The following is a 14632-nucleotide window of genomic DNA, read 5'->3' on the forward strand; positions in this document are numbered from 1 at the left end:
CCAGCATCAATCCAAAATAGGTATTGAAATCACTGAAATGTCCTGAGATTTATGAATGAGTCAACTATGGTTGCTGTTTGATATTTTTGTTAAGAATGTTGCTAGAGTGGGGCACCTGCCTTCAGCTCAGGTCATGATCCCAAGGTCCTGGGATCGAGCCCCGCTTCGGGCTCTCTGCTCAGCGGGGAGCCTGTTTCCTCCTCTCCCTCTTCCTGCCTCTCTGCCTACTTGTGATCTCTGTCTGTCAAATAAATAAATAAAATCTTTAAAAAAAAAAAAAAAGAATGTTGCTAGAGAAAAAATAACTGCTTTACCTGTGAAGTGGTGATTTTGATATATCCATCCTTAGTTTTGAAGAAAGAATCATTGTGTTCATGCCTAGGGCTAGGTACTAATGCCAAAAAAGGTAAGACTTTGACAAATGATTCAACATTTATTGCAAAATCACAAGGTTAAGGACATTAAGGTCAAGAAGAACATCATCTCTATACAAGTGTGCTGAACAGACTCTCTATTCCAGTAACTAAGCCCATATTGAGATTGATCGCCTCTAAGAAGGGATAAACTTCTGCATCTCCACTACTAGTACTAAATTTGAAACTTGAATTCTGACCATTATATGGCACCTGGATCTTCTGGAGAAAGCCCATTGCAATATTCGTCTGGATTAAGTTCCAGTTTAAGACCTCATCTTAGTAGGTAGCTAGTCTCAAATATCCGAAGTTTAGAAGCTCCTGCAGGAATGCTTGCAGGTTCTAAATTTGAAGTCACTTTATTCATTGGGTAGTTTTTAAAAAAAATACTCAAACAGTTGTATTAGTACATTGCTGAGCAATCGGAATGCATGAAATTGTGTGTGGAAAGTGACCACCGGTTTGCATAATACTGCGTATAAACAAGTAAAAAGTTGTATGAAAGAATAAAGCTCTATGAAAGCTAGCCTGGTGAATTTTATTTGACTGTAAATTTAGGCTTGCTCTTTCATTTTGTGTCACTAAATATGCATCTGTTAACATCAAAACTTAGAGTATCTGCCTGAGAAGGGCTGTGTTCTATTTAACTGTCCTATTACAACTCATTTTAATATAGGAAAAGAAAGGCAAGATTTATAGAAATTTTGACTTAGTGTTCTAGGATTCATACATATTCCTCTTATCTGAAAATCTGAAGCTGACTCAAAGAAAACCCCTTTCCCCTTCACAATATAATTTGGATAACTGAGTCCCAGACAGAGTAAGCAACTTGACTAAGTAGCTGGTGACAGATCATATTAGAACCTTTAAAGACATAGAATTTCAGTGAAAAGCTTACATGAATGAACACCCAGGGTCTTAGCGCTTTTGTATGTATGTGTATGTCTTATAGTAAGTCTCAGGATTTTCTCAAAGGAGACAGGACTAATTCTTTAACCTATGCACTTAACTCTCACTACTCTAGAATGTCTCTATCACCAGGCTCCTTTTTGTTACATTATTTGCTTCTTTCCTTTACATCTTGACCACACAAAAATTTCTTAGTTTATTTTTGTCTTTGTGAAAAAATTCAGTAACTTATTTCCTCCTTTTCTCAACTTTTTTTTTTTTTTAAACCCCATCTTCTTGCTTGATATTTCCTTTGGCCTTTTCTATATTTACTCTACCCTCAGTGGATAGGAAAACAAGTAAACAGAAGTGTAGAGATTCCTTTTTTTTTTTTTTTTAAAGAAGCATAGAGATTCTTAAGGATGAAACTCAGGGAAAGTTTAAGTGGCAGTGAAGTTGTCTGTCAGACTGTCAGAAGAAAAGTGTCACATAGGAGATATGAAAAGTAGGAAGTGATTAAAAAAACATACAATTATATTGAAAATAAAACCCAATATTTTCTTCAAACAGAATCTATTAGTTGTTGGACTTTAATAAGCAACAACATATGTAGTATAAAGATCTATAGTCTCTTAAAATTAACTTTGTTTAGGTAAGCTTTAATAGAAGATATACACTTTGTAGAGTTCAATGAATTTTGACATATATACACTCATCTATCTATCCATAACCACGATCAAAATATGGACTAGTTCCATCAACGCAAAGTTCCTGTTGTTTGTTCCATGTCAATTCCAAACGATTTCAGCCACAGCAAAAAGGGACATATTTTAGTCAGCATCTATTAGATTTGTTTTTTTTTTTCTAGAGATAAATGAGTTCTACTGTTTATATTCTTTGTGTTGGTCTTCTACTCCACTCATGGAGATCAGTATACATCTTCTGTTCAATGGATTAGTAGAAGGCTGGCATTTATTACTGAATATTATTACATAGTATGGATATATAACACTTTGAGTATTTGCTTTTTGATGGTGACTCAGGTAGTTTCTAGTTTGGGGCTACTGAGAATAAAGATGATACAAAATTCTAATTTTGTGTGGAGGCATATTTCCATTTCTTTTTGGTAAATACCAGAGTGGAATTGTTGAGTCATGTGGTATGTATATGTTGAACTTTTAAGAAATAGTTATGATGTTGGATAAAATGGGTATGAAATTTTATATCAGGGACAGAAATGAGAATTTGTCTACATCTTTGCTTGTCCATCTCTTTTAATTGTAATCATCTTAGTGAGTGTGTAGTGTAATGTATGTAGTTTTGTTATGTGCTATCCTAATCAATGATACTGAACACCTTTTCATGTACTATCAGTCATTCACATTATCTTTTGGGAACTTTATCTCATTTTCTAATCAGATTATGACTTCAACAGATATGCATTGTGAATATCTTTGCCCGGTTTATGGCTTGTCTTATTTTTTGTCTGACAGTTTGTCTTACTTAACAGTGTCTTTATAAGGGCCAGAGTTTGTAAATTTAAAGGAATTTGTCAATTTTTCACTGTTCTGGTTCCCCTTCATGCTTTGTATTTTACCTAAGAAAACTTTGTCCTAAGTTCTCAAGAGTTTTCCAGAAACTACGAAAGACATAAAAAATAAATAATGGTGCAACATAAACTTCTGAAAATCAAAACTTAATATGTTGAAGCTGGAGTAAAAGAAACCTTTCATACTGAGGAATAATGAAAAGTGATACTAAGAGTTTTGGATAGAAAATACACCATCAGGGATCCGTGGAGCAACATATTTAAATGTAGCACTGTAAATGCAGATTTCTATAATGTCTGAATAGATTTCTCAAAAATACAGTCAAAATAAAGGCAAAATACTTTCTCACACAAGCATATGCTGAGAGTAGTCATTCTCAAGTTCAAGTTCAAGTCATTGAACTTTGAACTTGACTATAAAATATCTTAAAAAACATTTTTTATAGGCAAAAGGAAAATGATACCATATGGAAATTAGAACCTCTACACAGAAACAGAGGACAAGAGGTAGGAAATATGTAGATAAATTTAAAATATTTTTCTTAATTATTGAGTAAATTATTGGAAATACTCTGAAATCTTCAAAAAAGTCACCAGAAGTAGTGAACAATAAGGTTATTTGGTGATTTTTGTTCTAATAACCTTTCCTCCTACTTTTGCCTCTAATTCTTAGCAATTCTGGAAAAATTATTTACTGAGCTGAGTATGAAAAACAAGTATTTTTAACTCAATTGTTCTTTTTCTTTTTTTAATAGAAGTATTTTTAAAATATATTTCAATGGGCAAACCACTTGGAAAAAAGTGTTATACAAAAGGAAAATGTGCCAAGGGTTTTGTATCCCCAGACTTTCACTTGGTTTTATCATCCTCCATCCCATCCAGGAAAGAATGGCTCCTTCTCATGGGTCAGGTCTCAGATTACATATCAATTACATGGAAATTTTCACCACACAGATTTCCCTGTGATAGTATCTGCTGTAGCATTCTGATAATTCCTACACTGCTAACTTCATAAGTTCTCATAAATATATTCATGTCTTATTAAATTCCTCTTCTCTTGATTAGTGTTCAAATTCCATTTTACTGCGTATATGCAGTATAATCTTGGACAATTTCTTTAACCCACCTGTGACAGAGCCTACATCAGAAAAGTGGGAATTAAACATATGCCTGAGAATTACTATGAAGGGAAATGGGTTAATGTAGGTAAAGGGGTTAAATTGTTGCCTAGTTCATTTAACAGTTTGATAGCTGCTAGATGGTACCATTATGGCTATTGTTGTTTAGATAAGTTCTATGAGAACAGAAATAAGTTCTATGAGAACAGAAATTATGTTCAAGATTGTATACCCTATGCCCATCTGATTAGCATAGGTATTTGGTTAGGTAAATGAATTATACATAAAACCTTTTCACTGTAAATGAAAGACTATATACTTGAACATGATTTTTCAACAATTCTATTAAGAGCAAAATATATATAATAAAGCTGCAGTTAAATTGCTACTTAAATACTAATGCTATCTTTGTAAAATTGCACCAACCTTTCAGAAAACATGCTGCCATATGTATCAAATATTTTAAAAAAGTACTTAACCAAATAATTTAAGAGAACTCTACTATAAAAAAAATGTGCATGTATGTATGCTCAAACAGGAAGGGTGAAGATACACTTGTATCGGCAAAGATTATATAGGTCTGTTTCATTTAGATATTATTTGGTAGATACAATGACAACTATAGAAGACATTTGGAAGAATATTTTCAGTTATTCTATATGCTGGTTATTAGGCTGTAAAAGACATATATATGCATATATATATATACAAAATAAATACTAGAACAGTAAGTTTTAAAAGAAAGAGAAATCAAACTTCAAGTAAGATTAACTATTTATTTTTAAATAATCTCTACAGCTGACATGGGGCTTGAACTCATGACCTGGAGATAAGAGTTGAGTGCTCTACCAACTGAGCCAGCCAGGTACGCCCCCAGTAAGATTAATTAAAAACTGACAAAAATGTCAAAAGGTTATAAAGAAATACATCAGAAACACTAAAATAATTTAGAGTACGGTTTTATAATTATATGTATTTTTATTTTTATGACCTTTTCATTGCACATGTATTTCAGTATGGAAGTGGGTAAGCATACTACACATGAGTTTATTTTAGTCAAACAACCTGTCAACGTCTTAAAAAACTACAACCTATTTGACAATTTCTTTTCATAAATGAAGCACACTCCAAACACACTGGCTTAGTATTCCTTAATTTGACCCACAGGTTTGCACGGCCAGATTATTTGGCAAAAATCAAAGTGAGCTTTCTGTTTAAGATAACTGTCTCATGTGGAAGTTCCCTTGGTGTGTTTTGGCTGCTTTACTCACTGCTTCCTTGATTTTTGACTGGTGGTTATTTCTCAACTTCTATTTTCCTGATTATCCTTTTTACTAACTCTTTACCTAACTTAATCTCACTACTGTTTTGACAGTGAAATCTGCAAGCTCTCGGACCACTGACTGCTGACTTTTTGAGTTGCTGCTGCATTTAAACTTTGAGTTTGCTTTATAAAGACAGTATAATTATGAATATAGAATTCATTTGTTATAGAAAATAGGTATTGAACACAAACTAAAATCACAATTATGCGGGTAGTTTTATAAATTTTTTCAGTTTTTTTCTAGAAACAGTTTCTGATATAGTTAAATACTTTAATATTTTCTTCTCAACTTGGTCCACTTCTGAGACTATAGTTATTTTCTGATGCTATTAATATTACTGAGAAACTTTTTAAATGCTGTAATATATCACATGGGTATATAAAAATTACTGGTTTCCTTCTCTTTTGTATAGGTTATTTCCAACCACTTTTATACATTGCTTTGTAATTTGTGAACATTATGATACAGGATATTTTAGGAGAATTTGTAATTCTATCAAGAGGGTATTTATTTTTTAAAAGGCTATTCATAAGGGGATTTCTGGATTGTGATCCCTTAATATATGTAGGCATCGGTGTGTGTAACTGTTTTTTTCTTTTAAAAAAATTTATTTCCATGTGTTATCTTTTTTAAAACATGTTTCTAAATCAAAATATTAGTTTTTTATAAAACACTATTGATGCTGTATTTCTTTGAAATTTATTCCTTGTTATTACTAGTGAAGATCCATCCATTAACCACTTGGGTTTTTTCAAGTAAATCATCTATGAACTTATTTCATTGTTATAGGGGACTTTTATAACATTTATATTGGTTTATTAAAAAAATTCATATTTAAAATGGTCAACTTTTAAATATTTTAGTGTGAGTTTTAAATTTTAATGTAATCTTTTCAAAAGATCTTCTTCCCTCCTTTACTCTATGAATCCAAATTAAACTGACTTTTACATATGATGGGAGGTTCAGTATACACATTCTACTTACAGGCAGCACTTCTTTCCACCGTCATTTAGTAAAAGGTATGTCCTTCCCAAATGCTTGCTGATCTGCAAGCAATCTATATCTTTATAAAAAATTTGTATATACAGGAGTCTACCTCTACCAATGGGTCACTTTGTTCTCTGTCTTAGGCCAATATCGTACTAACATTGTAATAAATTCATAGGAAGCCAAGATACTTTTTAGGGGAAGTCACACTATTTTATTCTTTGCAAGTATGACTTAGTTGCCCTTAGGTATTTGCTCTTATCGAGTTTAAGTTCCAGGTAAAACTATGTCATGTTTTATAACTAGTTTATCTTATCATAGTTTTAAATGTACAAATTGATTTGGGTATTTTGTTAATTCGTTTTCCTTGAGATGATATATCTTTTATTTTCATATTAATAAAATTTTATACTTTTTACTGTAATGTTTTCTTCATCCAATACTTCTAAATCAGATTATAATATATGTGTTATCATATGTGATAGCAGATATTTTTAATTGCCAGTTATAAAACTTAAAATTATTCTACTTGATTTTATTTTATTTTAGCATGTTTGATATACTTTTGAAACTTAATTTATTTATCTTAAAATAATTTCATAGATCCTAAATTCACCTTTTGTTTTAGGAAAATCTTGCCCTTACATTTAACAACATTTTCATGTATGTGATTATCCAGTAATAGTCTCAATTTTATTTCAGAATCTAACTTATCTAGAATTTTCATATGATGCTGAAATATTTTTATAGAGTATATATTTAACGACCCCCATCAATTATTAAATAACTATGTTTCCTGTCTTATTACTTTTATCATTTGCTAATTAACATTTCTGGTATTTTTTTTGTTCCTTTATTTTTGTTTTGAATTTATTTTAAATTTTATTAGCTTATTACAGTGTTTTTTTTTTTAACATGAGTAAATCATTATTTTTAATACTACAAATTGGAGCAGTCAAAATTGTCAAGCCAAGTTGTCTTATTTTGGAGCATAATCTCCAGGAGCAGATTATGATAAAATAATTTCAGTTCAAGTAGTTTATTTGGTATATGAGCCAAGGAAATATGAGTAAATGCATGAACATGTGAGACAGGAGGAAAGGAAGCCAGTAAAGGGACTTTCACCACACGTTGCTTCTGGGAACTAGAGATCAGTTCTCTAGAGTACAGGATATGCCAGAAGGCTGAGGAAGAATTTTGTTTACCAGTTCTGTGGATGAGGATTGATTAGAGGGACAGTTACTCTCCAACAGATCTAGCTATCTCTGCTCACAGGCGGAGCGTGCTCTTTTAGCCAGAAATCCCCAGGCAGAGGAGTAAAGTGTTGCTGTAGGCAGCCTCCGGAATACATAGTTTAATGCTTAGAGGATACAAGATGCAAAACAGCCTCTACTTAAGTCCCACCCTTTGCATTGCTTAAGGTCACTCAGATCCCTGTCGAATCTAGTCTGTTCTTTCTCTGACGTTGCAAGGTAATGGCCAGTTGCAATTACTATAAGACGACCGGAAGTCGGTTCCAGGTCGTGATTTAGATTTGCCACTCCCCTCTCCTACCATCCAATCTAGATTGCTCTCCTGCTCAACTAAGTACTTGTGTTACTTTAGGTTAGTTATTTAGAAGAATAAAGCAGACACCTAACCCTATCCCACCAGTAGTGGGTGCGTGCCAAATAGTGACTCCTCACCTCAACCCTCCAGTGCTTTTACCCTGATCAGTTGCAGTTGCTCAAATGGTTCCTTGTACTATACCTTAGTGAATCTATTGTTTTTTAATTAACATATAATGTATTATTTGCTTCAGGGGTACAGGTCTGTGAATCATCAGTCTTCTACAATTCACAGCACTCATCATAGCACATACCCTCCCAATGTCCATCAACCAGCCGCCCTGTCCCTCTTCCCCCCACTCCCCAGCAGCCCCCAGTTTGTTTCCTAAGATTCAGAGTCTCTTTGCTTTGTTTCCCTCCCTGGTCCCATCTTGTTTCATTTTTTTCCCTCCTTACTCCCCAGGACCCCCTGCCCTGCCTCTCAAATTCCTCATATCAGAGAGATCATATGATGATTCTTTCTCTGAATGATTTATTTCGCTTAGCATAATACCCTCTAGTTCCATCTACATTGTTGTAAATGGCAAGATTTCATTTCTTTTAATGGCTGCATAGTATTCCTGTGTGTGTGTGTGTGTGTGTGTACACACCACATCTTCTTTATCCATTCATCTTTTGATGGACACCTAGGTTCTTACTATAGTTTGGTTGACATGGACATTGCTGCTATAAACATTCAGGTGCACATGCACTTCGGATCACTACATTTGTATCTTTAAGGTAAATACCCAATGTGATTCCTGGGTCATACAGTAGCTCTATTTTCAACTTTTTGAGGAACCTACATACTGTTTTCCAGAGAGGCTGCACCAGCTTGCATTCCCACCAACAGTGTAGGAGGGTTCCCCTTTCTCCACATCCTCACCAACATCTGTTGTTTCCTGACTTAATTTTTTATATAGGCTTGTCCATGTCCCCAATGTTCTCATGATGAACAGTCAATCATCACTGCCAGAATGGCTATTCCTTTCCTTGCCTGAGACCTATGCATAGCCTGGTGGCAGCTTTACTTAGGCTCTAATCCAAATCTGTCAAATTTTAATAATTTTGCCCCACCTCCAGTATCCCCAGAACAAGGACATCTACTCTTCCAAACTATCAGATAAGAAGCAAAAATTCCCCAGGTGAGACAATGGATGTGATGGTTAGAGACATCACTCTACTTTTACCTCTTGGATCCTTGAACTGGGTACTTTAAATAATTAGGATTGTATCCCTATGTAACACCAAATCCTCCCAGATTATAACACGTTCTGAGGGACAATCTTTATCTCACAAGATGTTATCTTTAAACTGAGACTTTGGATAAGCTCTCAGGAGATGATTCAAAACTTCTGTTTCTGAGTAGGATAGAGTAGATTGAGTAAACTTAGTATTCCCACAAAAACACTTATAGTAAGACGTATGAATTACAAAAATCCTATTTATGAAAATCTAAAACAAGGATTAGATGCATTGGATTTCCTAATTGGAATGAGCTCTTGATTTTTCCCTTCGCTGAGGCAAGTGAGATTGTCCTCTCCGTCAAGAGCAGAGCAGGGTGGTGATATCCTAGAAGCTGGCAGAATCCGACTAAAACTCAGCCAACCTCTAAACCAATCCATCTCTGCTTGAATGGAGGCAATCAGCCTCTTATTCTAAATGTCTGAAGGAATGAAGATGACTACTGCTAGCAGAATATATTATTTGGATTTCTTATGGTGCTTTTATACAAAATTCCTGGCAGAAAGGGATTTAGTTTTTTTGCTAGATATATTTTTAAAAAATGGATAATCAGGATAAAAACAAATAGTACATACAGATCCACAGATGATTAAGATTTTAGAACTAGCAGAATAGAATGTCAAAAGAAGCCTATGTGCAACAGAAGAAAAGGTAGATAAAAATGCATGAAAAAAGGTTTTTAACACCCATCAGAATTTATATATAAACATCAAAAGAATACAGAACTGTAAGATAAAATATGTAGAATTAGGAATTTGTTGAATAGGCAAGAAGCTACTTTTTTAGTCTCCTATATTAATTTCCTAACCTGAAATTCTGTCCTAAAGTAAATATCACTTATTCAGATATCTTTCGATTAGTATCAACACTTTTGTTAGCAAATGTTATATTCATTTTATCTTCAGCAGTGCTGCATGCCAAATAGCAACTCCCCACTCCAACACTCAGTGTTTTCAAACAACAAGTAGTTGAAGTGACCTTGGCAGGATAAACAGTTGTTCCACCCAGGTCTGTGGGTAATCTGGGAGGCTCTGCTCCAGGGTGCAGCAGCTGCGGCACCTCTGCTCCATGTTTTTCATCCTCTTCCTGAAAAGTATCAGAAAGGGAGTAGATGGGGCAACTGGGGGCTCAGTCCAATAGATGTCCACCTTTGACTCAGATCATGATCTCAGAATTCTGGGGCCATGCCCCGCACTGGGGTCTCTGCTCAGCTGGGAGTCTGCTTCTCCCTCTCCCTCTCCCTCTGTGCTCTCTCTCTTAAATAAATAAAAACTTTGGGGGGAAAAATGAAAAAGAAACAAAAGGAAAGAAAGTAGAATAGTGTTAAGGAAAGGGTATGGGACTTTGATATGCGATAAATGCAAGCTTTATAAATCTAGTTTGGCTATAAGGGTGGTAATTGAATAATTGAATAAATTAAGTTTAGAAAACTGTCTATATATGAAAATTCTTCCTTAAATGAAAAAAATAGGCTTCATATGGCATAAAGACTATGTGAAAGGAAATTTATACATTGGGTATTATGGAAGGCATGTATTGCATGGAACACTGGTGTGGTGCATAAGCAATGAATTCTGGAAACTGAAAAGAAATTTAAAAAAATTAAAATAAAAAAAATGAATGTTTCTATTAGGGGATTTTCTTAGACATAAAAATAAAAATGGTAATGAAAATACCTTTGAAAATAAATATTTGAATATATTAAACCTTGCAAATACATAGCACCAACAGCATTATTAGTAAAATAAAAAGACTTGGCTCACTGAGATTCTATTTACAATAACCACAGTAATTCTGACTTCCTTTTCACATGACCACTCTCCTGACCACATTCTCCGGAGTTATCTCACTTCAGAACACAATCCCTATTTCAGCTCCTCTATCATGGGTTCATCTGAGCCAAATGTTGATTGGTAAGGACCGCTCTTGATTTATCTTCTGGATCTTTTAGTGGTTTTCTTTCAAATTCCTACTCGGGCCAAATTTTCTAATCCAGTATTTTATTGATTCCCTGGCTAATATCTTCAAGCCTCTTGACATTGTTTCCTATTTTTTTTTTTAACTAAGAATAATTGTATTTCTATCAATCTGAATATCTACCTTAAAAATCACTTATTTTAACTTCTTGCCATAAACTCCGTAACCAGAGCTTCCCATATTAGAGGTAATGTATAAATCATCAGACAGGAAGAGCGAGATGTCAACGTATTCACTTTCATATTCTTATTTCCATATTTTGTCTGTATTCCTATTCTTCCTTTTCTACTTTCTATCTGACTGTATTTATCAGTTTTTAATCTGGATAAAAGTAAAAGGCAGGAGTTTGGGAGCCCATCTGTGAGACTTCAAACCATGGCTCCATTTCATGTCTGTTCTATGACCTCAGGTATTCTAGGTATTCTAGGTATTCTTCCACACGTTGGTTAACTCATTTGTAAAATGAGCAGTAAGTGCTTAAAGCCAAGCTGGGGATTTAGAACAATTCTGTCAAAAGTCAGAACTTACTCTGTATGCTCTGGAGTCTTCCATTACGGAGTCCTGCATGTGATATTGTGGGAGGCCATTCCTTGAGTCTGATGTTCATCCCTTATGCTTTAATCTAGACCTCAGTATTTTCTTCCTAGAGACCTCTCTAAATTAGTCCCTCTCTCCTCTACTGTTTTCCTTTTCTCTCTTCACATCTTTGTCATCAGAATTTAAATCCCCCCTTGTCAAGAACCTTTCCTACTACAGAGAACCTCAATCATACATTACCTGCCAGTTTTCCACGTGATATTACCATTCCTTTCACCCACAGCTCTACATACTGTTTTTCCTTCTTAGTTTTCCCCAAACCATTGCACTGTTGCTTTTTATCTGATTATCCACCTAAATTGCTCCTATACTATCCTCAATAACCTCTTGATAGTTACAGGAGTTTCCATATACCCACTCAACAACTGTGGAATTCGTGTCATTGGCATAATGCAATGAAGGTAGAATTAGTAAAACTGGGAGATCTTTAAAGGATATGGAACATATCTTCCCAAGCACAGCTTGGAGGAAACCCACTTCTTCAAAGGTTAAGTGGTCCAACACCAACTCCCTCAATTACTATAACATCTACCCTGTAATTCTGTGGCATCAGGATTAACCACCTAGCCTAGCTGCACCTAGGGGACGTGGTTTGCAGAGATAAGAGGAAATCTGGCACACTCTCTGGCTGTAATAAACTCCAGTCACATTTGGTAATTGTACTTCCTCCCAAAGCATCCTGGTGTGCTATGATAGGAGTCAGTACTATTAACATTCAAGGATATGACACTGATTATAGTGTATGTATTCAAACAAATTTCAGAAACATTAAAATTACAAGTTACCCCAAAATGGATTTTTATAATTTTAGCCCCCCCCCCCCCCGAAAAAAATTCTGCTAGTCACAGCAGTAGATCCAAGGGGGAAACAGAAATTCAGATAACAACAAATACATACATAACACACAGTAGTGATTTGGTATTGTTGTAGATACTTTACATATATGAGCTGTTTGTTCTGAGAGTTCACCTGCATGGAATTTTTTTAATATTTCTATACTAATTTTACAAATGAGGAAACTGAGGTACAGGCTTAAAGGATTTTTTCAAATCAGAAAGAATTCTCTGTTCTTTGAACCAGATTCATCTGTAGATGGCAAGATACCTTATGGTTCCCTTTATCCCCTTTTATTTTTTATTTTTATTTTTATTTTTATTTTTTTATTTTGCTCTTTGGTCAATGCTGTTTTTTTTCACTGAAACACTCTTTCTTTGGCTTTCAGGACAACCCTATCCCTTAATTTACCTCTGCCTCTTTGATCTTTCTCAGAATGCTTTGCAGGCTTGTCTTGTCACTGTATCAGGAATACTAGTGTTTCTTAGGGTCTCCCCCAACTTTGACTTCTCACTCTTTCTCGTGGGATCTCATCACACCAAAGATTTTGGTGACCATGATGTATGCTCCAAACACACTGCTGCCATCCAGATAGCTTTTCTGAGCTTCAGATCTACATATTCAGCTCCCTATAAATAGGAACATAAGGTTTCAATGGACTCTACATGAACTTATTTTTCTCTTTCTCCTGTTCTGTGCTAATCTCCATCTCACTGACTAACACCCTCATATTTCAAGTCCTAAAGGCCACAGATGTGTGCACCGTTGTAGATTTATCTCCCTCTATCTCTTTTACTCTTCGGTATATTTAATAGTTGATGACATCATATTAATTTATATGCATTCTCTACCATCTGTGTCGTGTTTTAACCTTTGGTTATTTCTGTCCAGATAACTTAAGCAATTTCCTTACTGCAATCCTTTTCTTCAGTGTGCCTGCCTTAAATTTAGCCTTATTAAATCAGTCACCCACAAAATCCATTAAAAATGAAAGCTTAATGTATTCAAAGCTGTTTACATTCTTTAGTGAATCCTTGCCATATTCAGGTGAGTGTTTAAAATCTTTAGTATATATAGCAGACAGGTCTCGTCTCATTGTTCTTTTGAACTTTATGCTTCAAACTGAGTCATGTCATTTTTTCTGTGTCCTTTTTTTTTCTTTCATTTGAAAACCTTTGAGATCTTTGCTACTTAAAATATCAACTGTAACCTTCATTGCTTGCCAAGTTTCTCCCTTAAAGTTCATTTAGGTACTAGCCAATTATGAGAGATTTTTCAGATACTTCTGTTATTTAGAAGACCACATGATATACTTTCAATAAAGAACTTTGTGTGTGTATGTGACTTTTTACTTACTAAAAACAGTGCAGTTGTGTTTTTACTTGCCTTTTTTTTTTTCTCCAAAAGACTAAAATGTTAACACCTTTATAGTGGTAAAAAGGAAAATAATATTATCTACAATCCTAATAAGCATAAATATCCTTCAAAATAAGGATGAAATGAAGATATCTTTTAAAGCTTTGGTTTTTAGAGCAATTTTAGTTCCCCCCCCAAAATTAAAAAGATACAGACATTTCCCATTTACCCTCCTGCCCCTACACATGCCTAATCTCCCCATTATAAATATTCCCCACCAAAGTATTACATTTATTGCAATTGATGAATCTACGTTGACACACAAGCTCCCAACATCCGTAGTTTCCATATAGTTCGCTCTCTATGTGAATTCTATGGGTTTGAAGAAATGTATAATGACATGTATTCATCACTGCAGAGTATTTTCACTGCTTGAAATTCCTCTGTGCTCTACCTGTTCATTCCTCTTCCCCAATATCTGGCAACCACTGATTTTTTTTTTCTTCTGTTTTCATAGTTTTGCCTTTTCTAGAATGTCATATAGTTGGAATTGCGCAGTATGTATCCTTTTCGGATTGAGTGTCACTTAGTAATATACATTTAATATACTTCTATGGATTTTCATGACTTGAAAGTTCATTTTTTTTTAATTTTTTATTTTTTTAATAAACATATATTTTTATCCCCAGGGGTACAGGTCTGTGAATCACCAGGTTTACACACTTCACAGCACTCACCAAAGCACATACCCTCCCCA

This window comes from Mustela nivalis (genome assembly GCF_964662115.1).
Source record: "Mustela nivalis genome assembly, chromosome: 14".
Classification (NCBI taxonomy): Eukaryota; Metazoa; Chordata; class Mammalia; order Carnivora; family Mustelidae; genus Mustela; species Mustela nivalis.